At 42.9% G+C, this 19,332-nt stretch overlaps 1 long non-coding RNA gene across 10 annotated transcripts in view; it reads right to left on the minus strand.

Moving 5' to 3' along the window:
• Positions 1-19,332, minus strand: part of LOC121089618 — a 68,916-nt gene that overhangs the window by 17,059 nt on the left and 32,525 nt on the right. For 2 of the 10 annotated variants that reach the window (XR_005828279.1, XR_005828276.1), the window contains exon 1: positions 1,615-4,784. The exons of the other annotated variants lie outside the window; for them this stretch is intronic. This is a non-coding gene — a long non-coding RNA (uncharacterized LOC121089618). Of the gene's footprint in view, positions 1-1,614; positions 4,785-19,332 lie in introns of those variants that run through there. 10 annotated transcript variants of the gene reach the window in all.

A 19,332-nucleotide genomic window follows, 5' to 3' on the forward strand; every position in this document is an offset into this window, starting at 1 on the left:
GAGAGATGCTGTGCAAGACAAAAGTCTGACAGCTGGGGAGAAGAGAGGCACCAAGTAAACCATTTACACTGCAAATCTTAATTTCTGGGGACATGTCGACTCTCTATGGAAAGAATCCAAATTCCCTGGGAAAATGCCCAAATCAAATAAAAATTCAACACTTTTCAACCAGCTCTAGCATACAAACAAAACAAGAGGGTGAAAAAATGAAAATGCATCCAACTGCAGTAATTTGGAAGTGGTTTATGCTCATTATTATCTCATTTGCTTGATTTTCTTTGGGGGGCTTGACCTGTTTGGGAATATGAATTTTGCCTTCCCCTGTATCAGAAGAGCAGGGTGTATACAAAGGGAAATGCAGACCAAAGCCTGACGACACAGAAAGGAGAGATGGCACAGAAATGGAGCAGAGGAAAGGAACGGGGTAAGGAATGTGCATGAAAAGTTGAGAAGGCTGCTGGCTATCAATACCAAAATAATATCCAGCAACTGAGGGTCACAGCCTGAAGACATCACACAAGGTGAAGGAGAGAGCACTGGGGATCACAGGCAAATCCGGCTGGTTTTCCTCCCACTTCTTCTATCCTCCAAGGCACAAGAGCTGCAGGTGAGGGTGTTGTATCAGGTTTGGAGTCCTATCTAGACCGTTCCCATGCACCAGTTTTACACAGCAAAATATAACCAAAATTTTATTCTGGGAAGTCTCTGCGTATATAATGCACATGTGAACTTTCCAGAGATAGGGCTCCATAGATCACCCTCTTCTGTATCAGGTGAGGAGGGTCCTGAAGGCACCTGGACTCATTCGCAAGACCATGTACAAGGATAATTAAGCTCCTGTATATTCACGCCTATGTAATGGGAGGCAGATTATTGCTGATCACAAAGTCAGCTCCCCACACATTTTAAAATCTGATCCTTCTGCTAAGCCGCTCAGACCTGGCAAGCCCATCTCTTCAAACCCAACCATGTGCCCTCAGCTGAAGCAGTTCAACATGCGAGGGCATCACCAACGGCTACACTTGTATTTCTCCCTCACAGAAGCACCAGAAGTGGACAGAGTGGGACTTTTGCAATAACAGCTTCAGAAATGTGAACATTTATAAAAGAGAAACTTGAGGGGAGAAAGCTCAATTGAGCCTTTTAGCATGTCACACCAGCCTCACGTGAGATCCTCTCCAAAATGGATATAAATGCATCAAAACGAACAATGAATCACAGCAGGTTAATTGTGATGAAAATGTTCTTGCTGTAGTTATTTGTTATTACAGCTTGACTTTGGACAGGATCTTATGAATTCTGACCTATTTTTTTCCCTCTCCAGCTATATAAGACTATGCCACACTCAGAACTGGGATCAGGCTAGTTTCTTATGGGTATAATTAGTTATTTAAGGAGCAAATATAGAAAGCAAAGGTGTTCTTCTGACTGAGGCAAGCTTCAGTGACCCAAGGATTAGCCAAGTGAGGACCGAGCCATGTAGATATCCATTTGGACCCTCCTACCAGGGTGCCAGAATAACATTCTGTGCTCTTCCAGGAGTCTGGACACAAGCCAGTGCCAAGAAACCGTAGGTACAGAAAGACAAGCCACGTTTTACAGAGCCGAGCTTACCCCACCACACTGCAGAGGTTTTGAGTAACCAGCAAACGCATCCAGTGACTTGGGGTGTGAAGTCAGGGCTACTGCTGTATTAGCCCTGCCTCATTAAGTCTGCACTGGGAAAGAAAAGGGTGCGCACAATATTTTTAACATTTCCTTTTCAAAAGCCTAGAACTGAGAAAAGAGAAGAAAAACAAACACATGCATTTTTGAACAACCAACAAAAGCTGACAAATCCCAGCCCAAAGTACTGAGAAATGGCACTCTAAAATTTGGAGGTTAGGTTTTAAGAGGAATACGTGAATAGCTCAAAGAAAATAAGATTATTTTGTGGAATCTTTCATTTTCAGTAAAAACCCTCCTTTTTTTATTTCACAAAGTGAAGTCTGGATGGACATTTTTTTAGCTAGCTCTCCTTGCAATCAGATATATAGCTCTAAGACCAGGCACATGGGCTCATTTTGCTAGGACCCTAGCAAAATATAAGCTCTTCTTTGACTTCATGGAAATGAAAGGAAGCCAACTTCTTAAGTTAGACTTTTGTTTCCCTCCTTTTGCTCTTCAGGACAAATGAAGAGTTCTGAAAAATGAGCTGAACTAAACACATGCACTCTCAGAAAATTGACACGAGACATGCATGCTGTGGTTCCAGAACTGTAGGTCATTATATCTGGTAATACCTCACAGAAAACTTGAAAACAACAGTCAGAAATAATGTATATCAAACACTCCCATTTTTGCATTGCACTGCTCCTGCTAAAAGAAATACGGATATTTGCATAAAAACTGCTTTGGTCTTAATTTTGTTCTTTTAAGACACACGCGTTCTGCTGTTTAGTTCTCACTGGGATTCACAGATTTCTTCTGTGAATCCCCAGTCCACATCACCAATAGTGATGTGCTAATTTTGGACTAGAGTTCTGCTACTTGGGCAAAGATCAAAAAAATAAGAGGCTATTTTCTTGCAAGTACTTGGAGAAGTGTTAAAACCTGGAGCCAGAGGGAGAGCATGCAGGTCAACCAGTGGGCTGCTAGTTCTGCCGCCCTGCCAAGCTCACATTTGTTGTAATGTGAGTTGTAATGGGGACGGGCCAAGCAGGCTGGGGCCACTGGGGCCAGGTCCAGATGCAGGGGGAAAACCAGACTCTGCCCAACAAGAGCTTAGGCTACAAATGCCACCAACATCCCTGAAATCAGATTAACAGAATTGTCTGTATCCACAGAAGAGGTTTTGGGGGTTTTTCTCTTAAAATGATCTGGGTTGTCTAAGTTCAGTAAGCTACTGGGACATAGTGTCATGGCCTTCACCAGAGCAGTCCCTTTCATCTTAATGGACTGCTCACAGGCTACGTGGCATATTTAAGAATGCTCCAAATTGAAGTTTAGAACATCCCCTCTCTGTGCTCCCATTTGATATCTGCTCCAGAACACCGCGCCTGCACAGTGATGTCACTTCTCCATAACTGGTTTGTCTCTAACATGTAAGAAATGTTAAATAAAACATCCTTACAGGCATTTTGCAGGCTGTGAAAAGAGACTGGCAGTAGATGGTTCCATACCCAGTACCTTAGGTGCCACCACCTGCTCTGCAGCAAGAACATTCATGGAAATCAAAGGCAAGATGGTAAATGTGTTTAAAATGTAACTTCACTACAAAATTCTTCTTAAGTCTTGCACTGGGGGAGAATGAAACAGAACAGGATCTTATTCCTTTTGTATAGCAACCCATCCTAGCACTGTAATTTTCATTTGGGTTATCTTCCTTCAGGTTATTTTCAAACTCTTGAGTTCATTTAGAGCTGGTACCCAGATGACCCCCCTCTCCCAGCCATGCAGGCTGGAGTTCGCTGGCTACAGGGCAGGTGCAGCACCTGCAGATGTAGCATGACCTTTTCCAGATACTCAAAGAGCACATCCATCAGGAAAACGATCCTGTTCACAAAACACACAGTGACACTGTGGAACTCATTGCTCCAGGAAACTGGCACAGCTCAAAACCTAACAGCAATAAAAAAGGACGGGATAGTTATGTGGCTCTCAAGAACATCCACAGTTGTCACAGGCAACGACAGCAAACATTTTGTGTTTGAGGGCTTACGTCGCTTCCTAACTCCTGAAGATCTGGATGGCACTGGACAACAAGGTCAAATTAGCCTCTTCTCACCCGCTGCGCCACAGGATCCTCAAGCCTTCCTCTGAAGACCATTCTAGATCATGTGGGTTCTTGACAATGGACTGGATGGGCAACAGTCGAACAAGGTCATCAATTCCCACTTATCTATACGACAGAAGAAGGGAGAGGGGAGTTCAGTTGCTCGATGTTTTCCCTTCTTCACCCCTTTCCGTTGAGATTTGCTAACAGCTGCCAGGTCCTTCAGTGCCTCTCACCCACAAAGCTCAAAGTGCTCTCTGTAGAGGTTATGTCCTGCCATCGCCAGCCTAGAAAAGGATGTCAAAAGAGCTGAAATGACTTTTGTTAGCTGTCGCCCAGCAGCTGAGGGTAAGAATCAAGAAGAAAACCCTGACATGTTTCTAGACCTTCATAACTTTGCAGCCATGCTGGTATTTTCTTGTTGAGTGCGCGTGTCAAGACTCTCCCCACTGTAGGCTGGTATCCAGCCTGCTGCTTTCTTCTAATCAGACTGGCTTCTCGCGTTGGGATTGTGGTGGGCTCTGCTTTGAAATGAGATGCCTGAAAATGGTTGACACCTGTAGTCCTCTGGCTCTTGGGAAAATCTGTTAACCTTCAAGAAAAGTCTTGGAGAGGAGGGACTTTCAAGTTTTACAAGATGGTGAAGTTCTCTTTGGTTCCTTTAAAAAGCATTAGCAAAGGTCAGATTAACAAGTCAACACTGAAACTAGATACGACCAAGACTCCCAAAATTGATGCAGAAAAGAAAAGAGGTGGGTGGGGACAGGGTGTGGGGGAGAAAGGCCCACAACACAACATTGGCTCTGATCCTTTCCCCCTTGTTGGGCCTGGGGCACACTTGATAAGGTGAAGGGAAATTGTAAAATTAGACCTGGCAACCTACACAGAGAGGCCCAGTGCAAAGCCCTTGGCCTGAGGCAAGCTGAGAAAGTTGAGGAATTGTGGGGGAAAGGGGACTTGGCAGGCTAACTTCCTGTGGCTGCATCCAGGGCTAATTAGTTTTCAGTGTTCTGTGTGTGTTTGAATGGAAATGAGCCAGCACTGAGAGGCACGGGGTGAGGAAATCAAAAACACATGCACCGAAAAGGAAGAAGGGGGGGCAGGGGGGGGGGGGGGGGGGTAGGGAAGGGAAGAAAAAAAAAACCAAAACCTGTCCTTTTTAGCTACATTTTCTTTTTCGGGAGGGGATCTCATCATTTTGTTCCATGAGCACTAAATCACCCTGGCTCCCCTGTCTATCACATCTCACATCTGCTTCAGAACTCATTAAACATCAAAAGGCCTGCCCTATCAGTTCTGCTTAGTTAGAAGTCTGAGTTACTAGAGTCCTAACCAGGGAAGATTTTGTATGTTTTTAATAATAGCTTAAGGAACTTCTTAGCACCCCATAAATTACTTAATGCAACAAACTCTTCCTGTGGACCAGCAAATGTTTTACAGAGGAGTTGAATGCTGCCTTAACATGCTTGTGGTCAGTCCAGAGTTACATAGCAACCTGCTTAAATGAACCTTTAATGCACGTTTCAGTTTAGGAATTGTTTTCCCATGTATCCTCTCCCGCCGCTAGCCCACTCTCATTTTTACTGCCGCTCTAATTTTATATAACTACATTATAACTTGTATTTCCACAGCATTTTGATCCTTGAGGACTCAAAGTCAATCATTAAAGCAGCGATCAGAATGCTGCGGCACCAATGAAACCTGCCTACCTCTGCCAAACCCCTTCCCCCACCCCAAACACACATGGACGGTGCCCTCCACTGCCGCATGTGCCAGGCAAACGGTTCATGAAAATAATTTATACACAGGAAACACAATGAACACTCCAGTGGGCATTCGTTATTAGGAGTACCACAAGAGCTCTTCAAAATGAACTGAGCCTAGACCGAGTGCTTGTTATTCAGACAAAAGCAAACCAACTTCCATCAGGACACTCAAAAACTTTTTGTTTCTAGTGAAGTTTTTTTTCTGCCTAATCTGAAGTTTCTGTCAGCAGTATTATCACTAAAGCATTTCCATCCCCTTTTCTAGACTCACAAACACAAGGTTTGCACTTTTCCTCATGCTCAGGAATTACTAAATCACTTTTGGTCACGCTTTTTAAAAAATCTAACCAGTGGTCAGACTGGAAAACTTTGAGTCCCATAGGCAAACTTTTCAGATGGTGATGGGCGAATCAAAAAGAGAGGCTTTGAACTGAAAAAAAAATTGATTTAGCAATCATCTCCACTTGACTGACTCCACTAAGCTTCGTCATTTAGTTGCAACTGTTTCTTCTTCCATCTGAGGCTGGGGCATATCTACACTTCAGACAGCCTGAGGTTCTGCAGCATCCTTGACCCCTCAGGGTTGCCTTGATTCTTGGTAGAGCCCCAAAACTCAGAATCTCTTCTCCCTCAGTTCTGGGTGCAAGAAATCAACATCTCGTACTTAAAAAAAAAAAAAAAATAAAAAAGGACAAAAAGTTAGGAAAAAAGCTATTAAAGAATGGTGGTCAAAAATAGCAAAAAATATAGTTGTATATAAATGTTTCTTTTTATTTTCATTTACCAGGAGTGACATTCTAGCCTAAAACGTATATAAGAATGTCTCTTCCAAAAACTTACAAATCAACAAAATATGTTTTTTCAAATTTTTTTTCATTTTTTTTCCAAATATCAGCATAAGTAAAAGGAACTAAAAAATAAATAGCATGGCCCTCAGCTAAACTTACGGAGCCTGAGCAGAGATGTGTGTTAGCACATCCATTCCAAGGCTCCACGTCTCCGCTGGCTATCTAACCCTACCTTTGTGCAGGTGAAACAACCTTGGACATCTGAGGTGCTATTAGACTAGAGTCAAGGAAAAATGAAGTCAATGGCAAGTTACTAACCCTCTTCTAGGCTCGCTGTTGCTTGCCAACGAGCTGTGGATGCTGCTCACTGAAGGAGATTTCCCTTCCCAAATGCAGCATGCCTGGGTCCTTGCAATTCATTGGGGGACAGTCCCGCCAAGCAGCAGGGGCTCCTACCCCTGCGGTGGGGGCAGACAGCCTCTAAGGGGGCACACATGCCCCATGCTCACTCCTCCTTCACACAGAGTGTTCCCAGTGCTCTCCAAGCAGATCATATTTAACAGAAAAGTACCAAGTTTATTCCAACGTGATGCACCATTAGGGAAGAAGTTACTTGGTTCAGGACTAAATATGAAGAGATACAGTCCAACAGGAGGGATGCCTAGTTCATTTAGCTCCATTTCAGGATCTGTGTGGTACTCCCTCCAATGACACGGCTGCTGATAGGACAATTTCACAGCTGTCAGAGCTGCCAGCAAAATTCCTGGGAGATCCATGGCCTCTGTTCATTGCTCCGCTAAAGAGGGACCTTTACCTGGGATAAGCTTCCCATAAGAAAACCCCAAGTGACCAGGGGTCCTGTTCAGTGTACCCATGCCTCTGGGGACTGTCTGCAGCCCTTCACCTTGACAAGTAATGCAATTAAGACATCAGCTTATAAGAGATCACCAGTGAAATGCAATGAGCCACAGTATTAGTCTCTCTTTATACTCTGCTTAAGGAACAAAGCATCAAGCTAGTCAATAAACCAACTCCCTTGTACAATGCAAGGCTGACACCCCCTACAAAACATGATGTTGGGGATTAAATTTAGTCCTTGAGAGTTCACATACGTCTAAGCACAGAGCTGTTCAATGGCTTATGACTCCAAAACTATCTACTACACAAATACTTAAATGACAGAGAGGAATCCAGCTTACTAGCTCTAAACAGAGACTAGGCACATCAGGAAACGATGACAACTTGAAGGTAAGACTGAAAAATGCCTCAGCCACTGACCACTGTGCTTGAAAACCCGCATCAGACCATGAATATTCCAGAACCACTGGAAGACTAATATCACTAAAATGAAAAGTACCTAGAAGGTATCACTGCATAGGTAAGTCTTTCAAACAGGTTGGCCACGTGCTCGGGATCTGAAATGAGCTACGTTCAGCCCTTAGCTGATGTTCTCCAATACAGCGTTCAACAGCTGTAGTCTTCCTCCTGTAGCCACTATTTTCCTCTCTATTCAAGATTTGTATCCTGCACCAGTTTAAATTAAGCACCCCTATGGAGGAAATGACAGGTTCTGAGTGAAAGAAGCTCTAGGGAGTGTGTGTGCTTTCCCACTCTTTGATTTCTCCCTTCATGTGGAGCTCACACTGCCTTGGGATGATATTTACTCTTAACTTAGAGTCGAAGAACATATTTGCTTTCTGTTTTTCATTAAATACAGAGGGTTTCACAAAAGAGGCCATTTTTCATCAAAAAATTGTTTTCAAGTGAAAAATATCTATCAGCTCTACTCCTGACTCTAAACAATTCCTGGCCTAGGAGCACATTACTGTGACTTTACAGTTCATAGAATGTGACTCAAGAAATGAGAAAAATGTTTTCAAGAGGTTACCACAGATACTTTTTTTTTCTAAAAAACAAAGTATTTATATCCCAGCTAACAGTCCAGCTGGTAGCCTGCATGCCATCTGAGACAGCCACAGCATTCACTAGCATCAATCTCACTCCCTTTTTTTGATGACGGGCTCTACATTTGCTTTCACTCAGCCTCCTGGTTCCTCCTTCATTTTCTATCACTTTAAAATAATTGTCAGTAGCATGATATAAGCCGTAGTGTTTTTGTCCTTCCACCTACCATGTCTTGCTGCACTTAAAGATGCCCCAGGATAAGGACAGCTGCCTAGGCTGAAGGAGGCAACTGAGCAGAAGGTACCTGAGAGGTGTCAAGAGTCATAAATTGAAGGTGCTTGATGCACTGTGGCTAATATACCACACGGGACATTACATTAAAGCTTTAAGGGGTGAAGTATATCTTACTTTGGTTCTAAAAACTTTCATAAGACGTTCTTCATATGTGCTCAAATTCTTTGCGGCTTCATCAAAGCAAAATCTAGCCTCTGTTCAAGCAGGCAATTTTCTTTTTTTTTTTTTTTGTCCTTCTTTCTTTTCACCAGAGACTTCCTGTGAATCTTTTTTTTTTTTTCTAAAATGACATAAATCCCTCCCTCATCAGACCGGTGCATACAGCATATTTGGAAGCAGCTTACATAACCAAAATAAAACTGCATTTCTTAGCAGAAATTAGGTCAATGATCTGAGCCCTCTGTAGTGGTGCGGTTTCGCACCTATGGAAGCCAACAGCTTTCCTTTTAGCTTCAGACTAAAGCATTGCTAATCACAGAGTTCAGAGACCATGACTCAAATGCAAGAAAACTGTTAGACTCACTTAAAACTCATGAAATGGGTTTAAAAATAATAAATAGTAATATCTTTAATGTCTTTCTATATTTTCAGCCTTCACATTTGGCCCTCTTAAGGTGCAAATATGCTGGTTTTATGGACAAAGGATGAGATACACAATCGCTTCTGCAAAACAAAGAAACTAAAATATTATCACAAGACACACAGGTAAGTAGCATGAATTAGCAGCATGAAGTGAGGTGAAAAGGCACAGTGGAAATTCAGTCTGGTTTGAGAAAAGCACCGATTCTCCCCTTTTTCAAGTTCTGAGACAGAAAATAAGATAACAAAAATAAAAAGACATCTGCACTCAGAAGATTTGATAATGCATTCCATGTTGGCAGGACACTGTGAGCTAGCTACTACATGCCAGTAACACAGCCAAAGAAGGCATCATTGCCCAGGCAGAGAGGCGAGCTGAAGTCATTAGGGATATGCTAACAATACAACCGCCGAGTTATAACTGTGCATCGTGATTTCTCTAGAGAGCTAAGCAGAAAATAAAACTGCTGCCTCCTCCGATGGAGTATAGCCAAGGAATGCAGAAGCAATGCTGTTTGACATCTCTAGACTGAGTCCTCCCAGTAAGCAAAACACTGGATATAGAAAGCAGGTGTGATTTTTTAGCATCTCTGCAACATCTGTCCATTTAAATATCTAAGCACTGGTAGTATGTACATCACCATGATATAAAAAAGTCCCAGAGTTATCCCGACAACGTGAAGCCACAGTCCAGTAGCTGAGAGAATTTTTAACTTTATTTCTTCTCCTCATTTTCCATTCTCTTTGCCTTCAGTTGCTGTTGTTGTTGTTGCTGTTTTAAGCTTCAGTGAAGTCAGGAGTTTCTACATTTTATTCAAAGGATGCCAAAGTCCCATCTCCACTGCAGAGCAAGCCAGTCGCTGCAAAGATTTCACCTCCTGCTCCCGTGCTATTGCTTTCAAGTCTGACAGTTTCATAACACTGCCTGTAAAATAATACACAACTATCCACCATATCATTTGATCCCTGAAGGCGTATCACTTCACCTTTCCTTATCACTTAATTTATTTCTTCATCTATATATTATTGCCCTTGCAAACCCTTTGGCAGCACATGCTGTCACTCACCTGGGAAGAATGACAGTGTCAGCAAAGAGCTGGAATGTAAGGAAGATCCTGGTCTGCATGCACCTGGAGGTTCAGTTTTCTCTGGAGCAAAGAATTATAAATAAATTTCCTGCAAATCAGCAGCACTTGGTTCTGGACAGACCAAGGTCTTCTGCAGCATGATTTTTTCCTTAATAGTGGCTCTTACTCCCACTTCAGCTTTGTGGAATAAAGGAAGTTTGACTCTTCAATTCTGTTCTTAACTATTTGGGTTGGACTTGATGATCTTAAAGGCCTTTTCCAACCTAAATGATTCTGTGATTCTACAATTCTATTAGTGGTCCTTTCTCTGAATATGTTAATGAAATCTCTGCCTTTCCTCTCACAGAATAAGCACACTGCATTTTGCATTTCCAACTTCCTGTCTAGAAAATGAAGCTGATAATGCAAGAAATAAAATATAACATAGAAAGTTACCCATTATTTGCAAACATCTACATTCCCAGGCAGCCATCCTTCCAAGGGCTAGATTTTCTGAGGTCTAGTCAACAATTCAGGCTCCCTGAATGGTTTTCCCTTCTTCCTTCCTTTCCTTTTGAAAAACAGGTTTTAAAGAATCTAGGTCAAGCATTAACGCTTCTTTTCTTTGCTGCTCTTCTTCTCTCCCTTTGAGTCTCAGGTAACTCTTGCTTTGACACTATCCCAACATTTTCATTTACGGATCAGTTGTGTTTCAAACCTTCCGTCTCAGAACAGCCCCTCATTACATACACTGCCTGCCTCTTGTTCTCTGAAAATGTGGGTTTTTTTCATGAAGGAATGCTAGCTCTTTGTGCTGTAATTACACTGGGTCTGCAAGAGGAGGCTCTGGGGAAAGGCAGGCTCCATGAGGCTGTCTTCATGGGGACTTCTTAGGAGGGCTACAGGAAGGACACAGCTCTCCCAGGAAGGAAAACAGTTCCTCTCCCAGAGCATGTGAATCCTCAGGGATATACTGAAGACAAGGCCATCAGTGGAAAAGCTCTGGATTTCCCTGCTTCCACACATGTAACGCTAGTGGGAGGGTGTAAAACTGAAGACACTGATGGGAAGAACCAGCTTGTTGTCAGCCTCACTGTGTCCATTCAGAAAAGGACCATATGAATGCACACGACTGCCCTTCCTCTTCTGCTGAGGATCCCAGTTTCTTAGTGCTTGTTCTCTCATCCGCTAGAATCAAAATTACAATGGCCCAGTTCTCCTTTACTGAGGTTTGATTCCTATAAATTCCCATGGAAGTCAAACGGAGCCAACTTGAGTAAAAAGTAAGTAAACAGTGAACATGGGATTGAGGGTTTGTTTGGTCCTACATTTTCTAACCTTCTTTTATTCTCTCTTTTTTTCCTTTTTCTCTTCTTTCTTCTACTTCTTCCCTACACTAGTGAATTCAGGAATTAGCCCCATGTCCTCTGTCAGCAGAACCTCCTGGGTCCGGGCACCAAATTGCTCTCTGCCTCCCTCACCCCCTCCATCCCTCTCAGATGGCAAAGCAGATACCAGACGGTGTCTTCACTGACTAGACTCACTCCCTTCTGAACAATAGTTATTTTTTTCCGTTCAGTTTAGGAAACTATTTTGTTCTTTTTTGACTAAATGGAATTTCTGACAGTTATCAGCATACATAAAGCTTGCGCTCCTCCCTAAACTTGGCATTTTGTGGCATTTGCTGGTTGGAGAATATTTTGTTTTCTGCCTTGGTGGTTAGCAGCAAATGCACATTTACATTTGTTTGTTCCTTTTTCTTGCGTCCTCACTTAAAAAAATGAATCAGTACACTTTTCACTGCTGAGTTATAGCTAGCTAAAGTTGCCTCTTTACCCTCTTCTGTTCTGTATAGCTTGTACAGCTCATGCTGTCCTTCCAGATTTAAGCATCACTTTATTAAATTTTAAGGTTTACTGCATTGTAACATACATCCATTAGCACAGAACTGCTTAACTGATTCACAAGCTCCCTTGTACCTTAATACATTCAGACACTCCTATTTTAAATGTTTAAAATAGCACCATCTTTCGGCTTTTGTTTATCTTCTGATGTAAAGAGAACCCACCGGACTATGTGTGTTAAGCCAAAACTTGTGTTTCTTATCAGGTTTAGACATACACCAGAGGAGCAAACTCATCCATCAGGAATCATTTACACCTGTACGTGTCACCAGCTCGCGATCATTCGCAGTGCTGTGGTAACACATGTACATAATGCCAAAATGAGATCATCTCTTGCGTGGTGTTTCTACACACGTAAAGCCCCTACATGTGAAAAAAGAGGTGCAACTATTAGTTACAACTGTAATTTTGCAAAATTGAACAAAGAAATTAACACTAGCCTGACAATCAGACCCAACTCTTCTCTTCGAATCATCGCTGACAGGAATATTTTGCTGAAATCCCCAAAGCTAAAGCTGAGCTATACAAATAAATACTGTAGCAGATCCTGACAGGAAGACGTTCAGCCCAATCTTTTCCAGATGGCAGTGATGGATGGCTGTGTGCTTCTATTTATTTGGTTTCCCAGGCAATGGTGTCCTGCTTTCACTGGTCATCACTTGAAGTGCTTTGGCTTACAGACCGGCACACCAGTCATGCAGGCTGCCAGGCAGGTATTCTGGTGGGTTTACTCATTGCTTGGATGTCATGACTCCAAAAAAGAAGCAAAATTTTACCACCTTGCTGGAATTATTTTCTAAAAACTGCATGTCTTAAAATTTGTGACAAACTCTTGGCACAGGACTCAAGGAGCTCCAGGTAAAGCAGAGACCGGTCATACGTGACTTGCTGATTTCTGAGATATGTCAGTTCTGAAAACAATACAGTGACCTAAAGACTGGGGTGGAGGGGGGTGGGGGGGGGGTGGGGGGGAAGTGAGAGAGAGAGAGAGAGAGAGGAAAGACATCCAAATCCCAAACCACATTGACTGAAAATGTGGCTGTCACTATTGTTCTGTTCTGTAAAACACATGGTACTTTACATAGGGCTATAAAACAAACGTCCATAGATCAGGGACTTATGTTATAGAATAATGTGTGGGGAAGAGTGGAGCTGGGATACAAAGGCTTCTGAATCCAGACCATTCATTTCGCTTGGCCATGCTTGAATAGTGAACCAAAGTTATTACCAACAAACACATGTTTGGTGGCCTAGGTAAAATGATCCATTGTCTCCAGATGATGTTCATTTTACAGGCACCCATACCAGGAAATAAAATGAGACGAGAACTGCTTGCTGCAGAGGTATGAGTTGCGTGGTGCTAGCACATTGTAAGCAATTTGGGGCAGAGGCTGTACTTTCATGTGTTCATTTAACATCAAACATAACAGGGCCATATTGATGACTGGGGCTTTTGAGGCTACTGCTAACACAGCAATGGATAAATGCAAATTCTTGATAACAAGAACTTCCTGGTGAAACCAGGTGACAGCTGAAATGTGGACACACACAGGACTGAATGCAGAATGGAAACAGGCACAAGGAAATGCATGCCCTTCCCAGGGTCTCAAGTCACCGGTGTACACAGTCATTTTTAGGAGGGCAATACAGCCAGTCCAGTGCAATTATGATAAAGCCGCCTTCCAAATGAAAGCACTCACATTAACATCAGTAAGTGGACAGATTAGGGGAAGGTTTCTCAAAAAAAAAGCTTTATCTGGAATCCAAAGACAGCAGGAAGTGAATGAAATTGGTTGAGGCTGTGGGGATGTGGTCACGCTTCTCTGTGTAGATGAACAGATGGGCAGCAGAGTTCGGCATGTGCTGGTTTGGACAGCTGGGACTTGAGGAAGCCCTAGAAAGGGAATGATAAGAGTACAAGAAAATGAAGGCAGACTGAGGATTTCAGCAGACACGGACTTGCAACACCAGTGCACTCAGGCACAAGTCTTGCAAAAGGCAGTCACCACCTACTAGATTAGAGACTAAGGTAACCTGCCGGGCTGAACCACACTAGAGTCAACAAAGAGAAAAATGAAGTTATAAAAACACCAGCAGCCATTGCAATGGCAGATAATCTGAAGTCAGTAATAAAGCAGTGTGCCTGTTGTTATGCTGCCTACATTAACTAGGCTCTCCTGTGGGTGCACGTTATGGTTCTACCTTTAACTGCACCACCATATGTCACTTTTTCTTTACAAGTTTTCATTTAACATCAAATAACATCATTTAACATTCACACTGAAAAATTGGAACCACAAAAATACGGCACACCAGTGGCACGTGTACGGCTCACCAACAGCATAAGAGTCTTTTTTCAACCAACATGGCTCGAAGTTGCATTTTCAAATACCTGGCAGCAATATTAGATTGACAACTTCTTTCATCCTACATAGAGCCCTCTCAGTATTATTCAGAGGTAAGTGAATAAAAAAGGAATGAAGACTCTTTTCCTTCCAATCTGGCTCTTTTAACCCATTCTACTACACATCTCCATCCTGCTTCTTTCTCACCTTGGTCCTGCTCTCCTCATCCAGCTGTTCACAGCTGCCTGCCTCAGAAAAATCATGTTGGCCCCATACCACCACAGAGCAAAATCTAGCCTCATCCCTTCAGCCAGCCCCTCCTGATCCCCTCCCACCCTCCTGCCATCATGTGCCAGGTCCCAGTCTCCTGCCCAGGTACCTCTGGTCCCTGCCAGAACTCCAGCCTGCCAACAGCAGCCGAGCTGCCTAAGGAGATGCCATAGCTAAGGAAAGTGAGGGTTTCTAAATGGATCACAGCAGTAATTTATTTTATACATACTCCTGGCAAAAAATTCATTGCTCACACACAATATGCTGTTGAGTTCCAGATCATTTTTTTTCCTAGCCACTCAGCACCAGTGCTACAGCTGCAGTTGGCCCAAAGAAACTGAGGAGTGAGGTGAAGACACAAGCAGCAGCAGCAGCAGCAAGATCCCAGTTATTTGCTGAACGTGACATTTTCATACAAGAACAAAACTGCAATAAGGATAGGCAAGTTTCTTTGTTTACGATGAGAATCTGAAAAATGATCCCGATGACTTTAATTCACTCTTCCTGTAGATTCTGAGTAGAAAACTATCTCAGCTTTCAGGATCGTGCTCAAAGCCCACCACAAAGGGAAATAAGCAATCCCACATGCCAAAGAAGCAGATGAACAGGTAGGCACACAGATTTTATAGCTAAAGGGGAAAACTAGGAGGTTATCATGACTTCCAGTGTAAGGCACAGAAATCCTACATAAATCCCAAAAACTTCTTGTTGAGCTGAAGGACATCTCACAGGCAAACAGCCAGCCATAATGCACATTAACTCAGTCACTTCAAGTAAAGAGGAATATGCTGCATTTGCTGATGAGTTTTTTCCAGCAACTCTTTGGCCTCCACTGTAGGTGTCTGAACTTGATTTTCAGTGTGGATTTGTCTATCTTACAATGTCTAAACTTGCAGTCTTTTGGTCATTTCAGCCTTTGTCTGAGCTGTTTGATCAAAATCCTTTGTCTGTATAGTTACCTACAGACCATCGCTGAGCTTTCGCCTAATTTCCACTTGAGTTGCTCTTCCATTATGAAGACTCCTTCGCAGTCATATTTGTAATTGTTTCTAAACCCTCATCATTTTTTCATCACCTTTTCGAAGTGTAGACAGCAGAACTGGGCGCACATCTCATGCCAGCTACGTATTACCAGTGCTGTTAGCAGAGGAAACACGATCTCTTTATTCAGTGTTGTCTGTTTATACACCCAGTGATTACCCAGCCATCACTCACTGGGCTCACTCAGCCATAGCCCTGCACCAAAAGGTCATATTCAGTAATTGACCACAAGCCAGACCTTCCTTCCCAAGTTACCGCTTCCCAACCGATAGACATCACTCCAGGGCTACCTACTTTCTTTGTCCTACTAATGCATAGCATTCCATTAACTCCAAACAGGTGAAAATAAGTGACTTTATTCCAGCAGGGTGGGAGTCGCGGTGTCAGCCCCATGCAAACTTTCACAATTAAGAGCATTTTGATGACTCACCTCTACAGCATGGTGCTAACCGGGGGATTTAACAGATCTAGCCGGTTCCTTTGCAGACCATATATTTAAGTTGCATTTCCTGCTAAGGAATATCCTTTGTGTAGCAGGTCAACAGGAATTCTATAGGCTGCGCCATTTACATCCTGAGAGAGAGGGAAACTGGACATAAACCTAAAAGGAAAAATCCTACCAGGTAAGAAGGAGACTGGGAGAGATCCCAGTAATGGATTATTTCTAAATACAGAACCCTACTTGAGTGCTCAGCTACATGCAGAAGAAAATAATCGATCACATTCCACTCAGTCACACTATTGATGTTTGTCATGGACATGTTTATTCACCTGACTTTTGGCCAGCTACAGATACCGTACCTTTCACCACCTAAGGAGTTCCACTTCTATTGACATTCCATCAGGGAATGTGGAATTTCACTCAAAGAGCTCACCACAAAGGGCATGCTCTGTCAAAATAGCAGCAAATGCATAAAGAAACTAACCTCCAAATACCCTGTTTAACGTTTGTGTGAGGTGATGCAATTTGTCTGAAGACAATGTGTTCCTAGCTGATGTTAGGGCCAGCAATGGGTTTGACGGCCCATTCTCAGCACATCTGAACAGGCTTGTAGGCAGGCACTGGCTGAAAATATACTGGGATTCTATGACTGATATTCCATCATTTCTGCCAATACACTGTAGAAAACCAATTTTATTTCATTCAACTAGAGACATTTTAAGGGGGAAAATATACGGGGGGAAAAGGCAAATCCCTAGAGTTCAAAACCAGCAGTTCCAAGAATGGAGAATCAAGATCTCTCTTTCAGAATTTATTGGACCAGAATGGAGGAGCTCAAATTTGCACAAGTTTTGTGTGAAGGGACATAAACTTGGGGAACTGTGTGCTGCTGACACTCTCAGCAGGGGCTTAAGAGTGCTTCTGGCTGAAGTCCATGCTGATTTACAATGCTCAGCATCCTATCAAGACAGCAACATATGTTATTCCTATTATCTTGCATTCCTTCCTTCCACTCAGTTGTGGAGTATCAACTCCAACACCATATAGTCCAGTGCTAGGAGAGATGGCAATCATGAAGATTGTAATTATATTGATCTAACGGTCCAAAGGACTCTGCTGAAGACACATTCTCCTGACCAGAACCATGGAGCTGAGTTTTACCCATGTAAAGCCCAATCACTTGAACTTCTCTCAAAACACCACGCTGCTGGTTGCATGAAAGCTATGCTGCATATACTTAGAGCCTTTGCAAACAGAAAACTAACACCTTTGCCAACCATTGAAGCCATTTTAGCTATGAGACAAGAGAACTGCACTGTGTTCACGACTGCTATTCTAAAAATGTTAGAAGATTTTGTTCTGACTTTTAAAGAAGGAAATTAAGAGAATAGCTTTCTCCCTTTTGATTTCTGTTGATGGGATTACACTTCAAATAAACAATCAGGCCAGAATGGGAGCCAAAGTGACTCCTGTTGACTCCAAGTGACAGATTCTGCAGACTACCAGATATGGCACTTTCTTGGTGCAGGTGAAACCGACATTCAAGTCCCTGCTCCAATGAATACTTACAGAAAGTGGCATTTGCCACATGAACTGCTGGATTTCCAGAAAAGACCCAACAGCTCTCTGGCCTGAGTTCTCACTGGGAATATGTGAGATAAGGGCTGCAAGTGTGGATCAGGCAGCCTGGGGATTTTCCCAGAGTTTCCCATAATGCAGTTGAATCACTTGCCCTACAGGTCTTCTGGAGAAGGTGAAGATACATCTCCCCTTTATACAGAACAAATCACTTTTGGAGACCTCTTCTCAGCTGAGTGTTTCTTTTAACCTAATTTAATACTGCCCCAAACTGAAAGCATAGCATCTGTTTTCTGTTAAGAGAAGAAATCATGCTCTTGACTCCCTTTCACACAAAATGAGACCGACAGCCTAAGAAAAAACTCGATGAACACACACTACCCATGTTCCCTGGAAATGGGGTGAATCTTGCAGGCAAAGCTCTTCTGTGAGCTCCTGCAAGCTCTAGAGCTCACATCACCTCTAGACAGTGATTAATTTAGATAGAAAATTCTATTTCCAGCTAGAAAACGTTCTTTTCACATGAGCTAGTTCAAGCATAATTCAAACACATAGGAAAGATACTAACAGAGCACTTTGTACAGAGAAAATTTTCACCTAAACAATGAGCCAAATTTCTAACTATTCCCGCAGTATTTTCAGTTTAATAGTTGTCAGGGCCCTGACTGCACTAACAGGCCTTAGCTGTGCCGACCAGCCTTACCTCTGGACTTCTCCCACACACCCTGCCCATGGGCCCAGGAGCTCCCTGCAAGTTCAGCCCTGAGCTAACCAGCCCTTGCTTGAGATCTGTTGTAGGACTGCTGGTCTCTAGAGCAGCCACAGCCTTGCCTGTGCCTCAACTTGAACCTCATTGTTTTGGACATTGATCATGGATCCGTCTTGTCACTACAGCCCTTCCCCACGATCACTGGACTCTGTCTGAGCCTGGTTACCCTCATGAGACCCAAACTTGACTTGTGGATTGGCTTCCTGGCTTGACCTTGTACTTGCTTCATCATCACAAGCTTGTCTAATAATCTGGACTCTTGGTTGAACCTGGCCCTGGTCTGCTCTGCTCACCTCATTTGGGCATGGTGGAACTAGACCTTGCCTGGTAAAGCCATTGCCCTGCCAGGCATGTTACTCTCCTTGGCTCCCAGGTCCCCACTCTTTAGGAAGCAGCTTGTCCTCGCTGCTCTCTGGCAATACTCAGTTATTAGGAAGAGAACTCACTAAAGATGTGCTTCCCAGATTTTAGGTAAATTAATCCAACTGCCCTACCCATACTGTTGAAAGACTCTTAATTGTAATGGCACATGTTTACTACATCTCCCACTTGTCCCTCATCTCTCAATCAGGAAGCCTAGGCAATGGGAAATGCCAACATAGCTCCTTGCCAGGACGTTCTTTCTTGGTGATCATAAACACTGTCAGACATTATAGCCAGAGTCTAGTACCTCTCACCAATATGAACAGAGCATCCATATCACATGGCTTCTTATTGTTACAGATGGTCTACAAAATGAGGAAGATGGTCTACAAAATGAGGAAGATGCATCTTAAATTCACTTGTACTTTTGAAAGCCTTCTTCAAAATTTTAAGTTTAAAAAAAACCC

Source organism: Falco naumanni, chromosome 5 (assembly GCF_017639655.2).
Source record: "Falco naumanni isolate bFalNau1 chromosome 5, bFalNau1.pat, whole genome shotgun sequence".
Taxonomy (NCBI): Eukaryota; Metazoa; Chordata; class Aves; order Falconiformes; family Falconidae; genus Falco; species Falco naumanni.